Below are 8,797 nucleotides of genomic sequence, written 5' to 3' on the forward strand. Positions count from 1 at the left end.
ATGGAAAGAAATATAATAAAACATTAATACTAGCTAAACGGGGATTATAGAATCATGAGTTGTTCTCCTCTGCATACTTTTATATAGTTTACAAGCTTTTTGCAATGAACAAGTTTTATAATGAAAAATGCTACCTATTTTCATGTGAACTTTTAAAATAATGCAAATATAACGTAGTGTATTTGGGGTGCTTTTCCAGGTGTGCTGTGGATTTCACTAAACTACCCATCATGTCTGATAATTCTCCTCATGACTGGAATAATCCATTTGTAAAACGTCGAAACTGTAACAGGAATATTGTCTATAATTGTAGAACCAAAACAAGTTTCCCACTTATGTCTATTCAGGACTCAATCCCGTCAAAATTAAAATAAAATTGCTATAAAGAGAAGGTTAATGTACAGAAATGTGATGCTACATTTGATAAGATACTTGACAAAACCCAAATCACCTTCTCTTAATTAGCAATGGCCTTGATTTGCACCCAGTTGGCTCATCCGTGATATTTATAGCTCCCTCTGGAAAATTCCCCATATCACCACTATTACATTGCTTGCCCCTGAACTCCCCTTGTGCCTCTGGTATTCATAGAGTCACACACATTGTCTATAAATGAGGTATGTCTGATGTGGTGTTCCATTCATTTTTCTGTAAAGCATGGAGAAAATAAAACATCTCCCAAGGGTCTTCATTATCATTCTTCGGTTAATGAAGATTTTTTATGTTAAGCCAGGCACATGCTGGATGCCTTCTGTGGAGGACTTCATCCAGGCACATGCTCTATCCTGCCAGGTGAGTGCCAGCATCACTGTCATCTTAGAGAGGAAGAAGCCGCAGCTTATCGAGGCCATGTAGGTTGCCCAATGTCACCCAGCTAGTAATTGTTGGAGGTGTGGGGGGAAGGCATTGGTGAAGAGTACAGAACTTACGCTACAGCTAATCACACACTTGTCCACTGAAAGACAAAACCATTCACCTCAGGCCAGACGGTTCATTAACAAACACCTAACATCTGCTCTCCTCAATCTCTTCAAAGTTTCAAAACATGCAAAGAAAGCAGAAGAGACAGCTCTTGCCCTTTTATATTTTAAGTTTATTTTATTTACTTTTTAAAAGTCTTTATTGAATTTGTTACAATATTACAGTACTGCTTCTGTTTTTTGTTGTTGTTATGTTTTGGTTTTTTGGCCCTGAGGCATGTGGGATCTTAGCTCCTGGACCAGGGATCGAACCCGCACTCTCTGCACTGGAAGGCTCTAGAGTGCAGGCTCAGTAGTTGTGGCGCACGGGCTTACCTGCTCTGTGGCATGTGGGATCTTCCAGGACCAGGGATCCAACCTGTGTCCCCTGCATTGGCAGGCGGATTTCCCAACCACTGTGCCACCAGGGGAGCCCCACCTCCTCTGCTTTTGAATCTGCAGTGAAGGCTGTTCAAGACGTGAATGATACAAAGTACTGGAGGGAGTCAGTTCACTACTACTCTCCATGAGGCCCGGGAATGTGACTCATTGTACACCCAGCCCTTAGAACAGGACCTGGCCCAATAAATGTTTGATAAATGAACATATAAATGAATGGATTGAATGAATACGAATGAAGGCACAAATGCCATATGACAGTAAATTCTTCCCCTCTTGGGGATCTCAGCCAAAGCAAAAGGAGAGGTAATCTGTGCAATCAGCATTTTCTCTCTCTAGTATCATCAGCATTGTTTGAGCTCATGGGAAAAATGTCTAAAAGGTAGATGTAAATGGTTTTTCCCCTATTATAGCAAATTTTAGCAGTACAAAATAATCAAAGTTTTTCAGATTTTTACCTTTCAGGAGTCAGCAAAGTGGCCTGTATTCGTAAAATCAAAGCGATTGGCAACACACCCATCCCACTAGAGTAAGCACCCACGTCTTTTCCCTACAGAAGGAAGGCTTGGTCCCACTAGAATCCTTTCCACTCTCTCCCCATTTTTAAGGCAGTCATGACTCCGTTATTCTTTCCTATATTTCCCCTGGCTCCCCACCCTCAAATGTGCCCAAATATGTTGGCTACTTATACTGCCAAACCCTTTGTAAAATTCATTTTTGCTCTCCACCATCCAGAAATCTCAACCTCCCCACCACACACTTTGTGAGTCAAAATTTAACGGTGGCATCCAAAGCCAAACCTCACTTTTCACTTAATAAAACCCAATAATTACTGTGCTTTCTGAAGTCAGATCCTCCTACTAATCTGATACAAACCATCTAAAATTAGCGTTTTCCTTCCCCCTCCATGTCAAGGGTGCTAAGTGACTCAGCCCTGCCAGGCACCAGCCCCTTCAGCTTCCAGGGTCTGTGCTGACACCCCGTCATGACTCCCTCCCTCTCCCTCTCCCACTCTCTCTCTCTCTCTCTCTCTCTCTAGTTTAAACCATGTCAGGCTTGGCTCTTTTGCCACAGATGAGAGCAGAAGACACTCTGTTATCTGACAACGGGGGAAGAATTTGTTTTCTATTTTCTGGTTAAAGGAAAGGAATCACCCTTATCATCCTTGGGTGGCCAGCCTTCAAATACCGTAATTCGCATGGTAAAATGTACCTAATACTGAAGCTATACTGAATTTTCATGAGTCTTGGATGATGAAGGCTCTTGTGGGAATACTGGAATACTATTGGCTCATCATTATGAGTATCACTGATCACTGAGTTTAAATTTTATTGGTTTTGTAATTGTATTTGTATAACTCTATTCTGGTTTTATATCAGTATAGGTAAAATAAGCTTGAGGAATTTATCCCTGATTTTATGACAGTACACATGCAAGCAATGTCATAATAAAACTATTTTAAGTCATGCTGCAGGGGAGGGGGGATTGTCTGTGAGAACATGTACTCTTTTAAAGGGATCCAGGCTTGAAAGACACTGATCTACATATGCATTTCCTTTTAAAATAAATTTGCTGCTTTTGAATCTTATCACTGGTTTAACAGCAATATCTATGATTTCATTCTAAATATATTGAGTTTAGTATCTCAATAGCAAGTAATTCTAAGAAACAGCTAAAGATGATGACTTTAGTGTGCACTATATATTTTATGGTGGCTGAATTTTATATATTACAGTATGTATTATAAGATTTTTAAATTAATGTGCTTTTCACTCAGAACCTCAGGGTGTTTATGTGTATTCATGCATTCTGCATTCAAGTAAGTGAAACTGAAAATCTGGATTTTATACTCATTATTCAAATATAACCTATATTAATAAGCCAAATTACATGAAATACAAATTTCAGAAAAAGTATCTTACTGAGCTATTAAAGGTTTATCAGTGAAAATAAAGAGTTTTTCAAATACAGCAGACAATGCTTTGGTCTAGATTTCAATACTGGTCCTCTGTTGCCAGGTACTTAGATTTCTTTCAATTCTTCTGTTTGCCATCTTCCTTGAGAAGAAGCTGATCTTGGTTATAACAATTGAGGAGGCTAGCTTTACACTAGGGGGAGGAAGAAATCCTTTCATCATACTCCAGGAGAGGCTGTCATATATAGAAATCTCTGCATCTGTATCATCTTCCTTTGCTTTTGCTAAGATCCACCCAGCCAATCTTCCACCAACAAATGTTTGTGTAAAACATATTTATCCTCTAGGTTGAGGTGTTTTATATTTAATCTCCGAGGAGAGTTCACCTTCGTTAACATCAGTCTCTTCTGAATTTTCCTCAGTCTTTCATCTCAAACACCATCATCCATAAATTCTGCATAAATTGAGATAAGAAGATGCAAACGTAGCCAAAAGCCTTGGAAACACTTATTATCTGTCTCGTGCGCTCATTTTCGGCAGGGGCAGTTCACACGTCTTTGTCGCTGCCACTTGGTCCCTGTATCTCCCGAGACCTGAAGTATTTTTAATTAATGATATTTAACACTATTCGCCAAGACAACTGGATTTCACATATTTGCACTGAAAACATGCACAAAATAAATGCCTCTTCTTTCCTCAAAGAGGATTATGTCTCATGATTAAAGACAGGTAACCACTGAATTTCTTTCAGATAATCTGGAATGAAATGTCACTTTTCTCTATTCTGGTTTCTCTCTGGGTGAAAGAACAAACAGAACTGTAAAAAGTTCAAAGTTCTTTTCTCAGCTGCTGCAAGCTTCATACTCTGTAGGTTGCCATATGTATTTGCGTTACGGAAGGCAGAGACTGTGATAAACATCATTCATGAGTCTGTCTGGTTTTTGTTTCTTCCATTTCATGGCATATCTGCTCTCAAGGTTCTCAAAAATCATTTAATCCAAGATCCTTTCCTAGACAACAGTTCCAGAGATTGCTTGTTTTATGAGTCTCCAAAAGGCTATAATAATACTTAAAAGCAAGGGAGGAGGCAAAAGATATCTTTGAAAATTACATTTGAAGAAGGGAGAATGTAAATGGAATTAGCTACTCCAAGTGTTGAGAGATGTGACCAAATTTAGGGGTTAGTTCACTTAAGTGCTAACTTTTCACTCAGATTATTCAAAGTAATATCTATTTCGAGTTGGATTTGTTGACGAGCTAACCTTTTTAAAAGTACAGTAATGTTTATATCTTTGTTGTAAAAATTCAAAACAGTGCAGAAAGAGTGAGAAATATCCAAACCATGAGGCCCTCACCCCTGGTTCCCCAGTCCTATTGCCCAGAGGGATTCCCACTTAAGATATTTTGTAGGGCTTCCCTGGCGGTGCAGTGGTTAAGAATCCGCCTGCCAATGCAGGGGACATGGGTTCGAGCCCTGGTCTGGAAAGATCCCACATGCCAAGGAGCAACTAAGCCCATGTGCCACAACTACTGAGCCTGTGCTCTAGAGCCCACGAGCCACAGCTACTGAGCCCACGTGCCACAACTACTGAAGCCTAGAGCCCATGCTCCGCAACGAGAAGCCACCACAATGAGAAACCCGCACACCGCAATGAAGAGTAGCCCCCACTTGCTGCAACTAGAGAAAGCCAGCACACAGCAACGAAGACCCAACGCAGCCAAAAATAAATAAATAAATTTTTAAAAAAAGATATTTTGTGTATCTTTGTAGAAATTTTCACTGCATGTATTTCCTTCACACACACACACACACACACACACACACACAGAATCATAATATACTCTCTGTTCTGTAATCTGACAATACATAGAGCTGATCAATAGCAAGTAAGCCATCGATAAGCTATTGTAGTGAGGTGGTTTTTCTGCAGGGCTGCCAGTGTGTTGCCTTCATGGGCAGTAAAAAAAAAATTGTGAAGATGGGTGTGGAGGGTGCTAGGGCTTTGATGCCCCAGAGCCTCTTTCTGAGCAAGAGAAAATCATCATGGCCTCCCCTCTGCTCACTTAAAAAACCCATGTACCGAACTACATGGCAGGGGCTGAGTTAGGCTCTGGGGACTCTGAGCCCAGTCAGAGAAGCACGGCCCTCGCCCTCGTGGGGCTCTCAGTCTGCTCTCCTTACAAACCACTGTTCCCAGGAAAGCATCTGCTCATCAACTCTTTCAAGCCAACCTTTACTGAGCACCTATCATGAACCAAGTGCTATTTTAGACACGACAAAGATGAACAAGGTTCCAAACCTACCCTTCAGGATCACAGTCTAAGGGAGAGATAGATTACTGTTACCACAAGAGCACTGTGAAATACGCATGATGCTATTAAGGAGGTAGGATGAGGTGTGACTTCACTTAGCCCTGAGGCGGGGGAGGGGAGGGGAGGGCTGGGAAGCTTTCCTGAAGCCCCAGGGTGCAGTTGGGGTGAGGTAATTTCAGGTGGAGGGGACAAGGCAAGCAGACACCTCTGTCAGGACATGTGGGGAAACGGCAGCATTTTAGGGCTGCTGGAGCGTGTGGAGCGGGGTCACAATGTGGAGAGCTTTGCACACGTCTGAGGACTTCGGGTGTATCCAAGGCAATGGGAGGAAGGGGGGCTTGTTTAGGCAGAAGGATTGGGGTGGGCTTAAAGAATCACAGAGCTCACTCTTACAGCTGTAGGAGGCTGGGAAACTAACCCAGAGACTGTGGCAGAGGGGTCCAGAGGAGAAATGATGAGACCCTAAGCCAGGCAGGGGTATTTAGTGGGTAAAACTATCTGGGTGTGAGAACAAACTGGATGTGAAGTTTGAAAACAATGGGCAGGTTTCTGGGACTTCCCTGGTGGCACTGTGGTTAAGAATCCACCTGCCAATGCAGGGGACTCAGGTTCGAGCCCTGGTCCAGGAAGATCCCACATGACATAGAGCAACTAAGCCCGCGTGCCACAACTACTGAGCCTGCGCTCTAGAGCCCGTGAGCCACAACTACTGAAGCCTGTGTGCCTATTGCCCGTGCGCCACAACAAAAGAAGCCACCGCAACGTGTAGCCCCTGTTCACCGCAACTAGGGAAAGCCCGCTCCAAGCAACGAAGACCCAACGCAGCCAAAAATAAATAAATAAATAAACATAAAAGCTAAATAAATAATCACTCAATTCTACCTTCCCATCCCACCCTCTTAAGATAACCAAGTAACCTGCCTCTCCTCCCCGTCTTCAACCCAGCACAGCTAGTCCCCACAATGCCCCTGAAACTGCTCTAGCGAGGGTCACCTGTGAGAGGGGTCGAGTTCCCAGAGCTCTCGGCAGCACCAGGCTCCGTGGCCAGGCCTTCAACTCTCTCTTCTTTTGCTTTGCCTGACGTGGCCCCCTCTCCCGGTCTCCTTTACCCCACACGGCGGCTCCTCCATTGGCTTCCCCACCTCCCTGGTCCCTGGTCCTAGAATCAAGTTCCATCTTCTTTTCAGATTCTCCAGATGCGATCTCGTCTGCACCTCCACCTCCACGTGGAAGTCTCCCAGTTCTAACGCCATTCTTCCAAAATCCCAAAGTCAGGTGTCCAACTGCCGGTATTCAGCCACAGGAAACTTGTCCAGAGCTCCTTTCTCCTCCCCGCCTACATTCTCTGCCTGCGTCAACGGTGCCACCAGCGATCATCCTCCAAAGCCCGGTATCTGGAGCCACGCTTAGCTCTGGCTGGACAGGGCACAGATGCTCCACTCTCTGTCCCCACCTTTGCATTGCTGTGCACTCTGTCCTTCCTTTCTTTAAAAAATACATTTGACACACACAAAACATTACCTACAAAGTCACCATCCCAGATTTTGGCTTATTATTCCCTTTTTCCTTTATTATTTTTATGTTTAATACATTACATACAACATATTTAATACATACAGAATTCTATGATATACATGAGTTATAAAGCATAATAAACCATAAACCTACCATACAACCTAAGAACGAGAACATTACTAATAACCAGCAACTACCCATGTGTCCCTCTGTTATCCGCTCCCTCTGTTTCCCTCTCAGAGGTAAGCAGTAGGTTTAATTTTGGTTTAGCATTGTTTTGCTTTGTTTCTTACAGTATAGTTTTGCCATTTATGTATGCTTAGACAATGTACTCTTTGGTTTTGCTTGGTTTTGAGCTCAATAAAAATAGTCTCAACCATACCCTGGAACTTGCTTTTTTTTCCTTAATATTTTCTGAGACTCATTCTTATTGTCAGGTATAGCTGTAGTTCACCTCTTGTCACTACAGAATAATATCCCGTAGTGTGAATATACCTAATTTACTTAAACATTCTCTTGTAGACAGAATGGCATTTCAGTTTTTCCCGTTATTAACTATTAGGAAGATGTTACTATAACCATTTTTGTACACACCTGCTGGTACACAAATGTAAGAGTTTACTGGATACACAACTGGGAGGTGGAGTCATAAGCTAGATCCTGAAGTATGCAAATGTTCAACTCTGTGAGGTGTAGTTGTTCTCTAAAGCCGAGGTGCCTGTCTACACATCCACACAAGGATGAGCTCACATTCAGCACCTGGTGCTGTCAGACTCCTTAATTTTACAAATCTTATGGATATAAACTGCAAGCTCATTGTGGTCTTAATTCATATCTCCAAGGTTTCTAGTTTCTACTCATTTATAAGCCCTATGTATTTCCTCTTCTTGTGAAATGTCTTTTCAAGTTTCTTCTGTTTTTCTTTTTTTTTTGTACTTTCTAATTTTTTTTTATTACTCAAAAAGGGTTCACTTTTAAATACAAAAGCTAAATAAAGCTTTCTGACTCTGTGCTTGTACTTGCAACACTTTCACAACCATTTTCTGCTCCTCAGTAAGGAACGTGTGCTCGACCCTGTCACGGACACATTTAGCACACATGGAACCACCATAGGCCCGGCTGACATGTTTTTTTGTTTTAGACGATCTCACAAGAACTTAAAGTCTCACAGTGCGAACTCCTTGAAGTCGGCCTGAGCACACGCCACAGGCGGATTTTGGTGTTTTCCTAATCTTCTTGGTATAAAGGTAAACAATTCTATTACCAGGGGTTCGGGACAGGTTGGTTTTGTTAAGAGACTGTATTGTAGGACAGCCTACAATTGTATGTCAAACGCTGGACCATCCTGAATGCCTCTGGATACCGTCCCCGGAAGAGGAAGGCTATTTTCTGTTTTTTTTAAAAAAATAGGAATTCTCTATATATTCTGCTTACTACTCCTTTCTCGGTTAACTGTATCGTAAATGTCAAGTCTTGGTTTGTCTTTCTACTACACTAAATTGTTAGCTTAACTTAAGTGCTAGTTTTAATATATTTGATTTAATCATCTTTTCTTTTATGATTAGCATATGTCCCAAGAGATTCTTTCCGGCCCTAAGGTTTTTTTCCATGCAAACATTTAAGTATTTGCTTTTCGTAATCAAAACCTTAATGTATGTGGAATTGACTGCTGGGTGAGGTGTGAGGCAGAAATCCA

The 8,797-nt window shown here is 42.0% G+C and overlaps 1 pseudogene; it reads right to left on the reverse strand.

Moving 5' to 3' along the window:
* Window positions 1-7,301: 7,301 nt before the first annotated feature.
* LOC109550127 (large ribosomal subunit protein eL34-like) lies at window positions 7,302-8,445 on the reverse strand (annotated as a pseudogene).
* Between the last annotated feature and the right edge of the window lie 352 nt (window positions 8,446-8,797).

This window comes from Tursiops truncatus, chromosome 16 (assembly GCF_011762595.2).
Source record: "Tursiops truncatus isolate mTurTru1 chromosome 16, mTurTru1.mat.Y, whole genome shotgun sequence".
Classification (NCBI taxonomy): Eukaryota; Metazoa; Chordata; class Mammalia; order Artiodactyla; family Delphinidae; genus Tursiops; species Tursiops truncatus.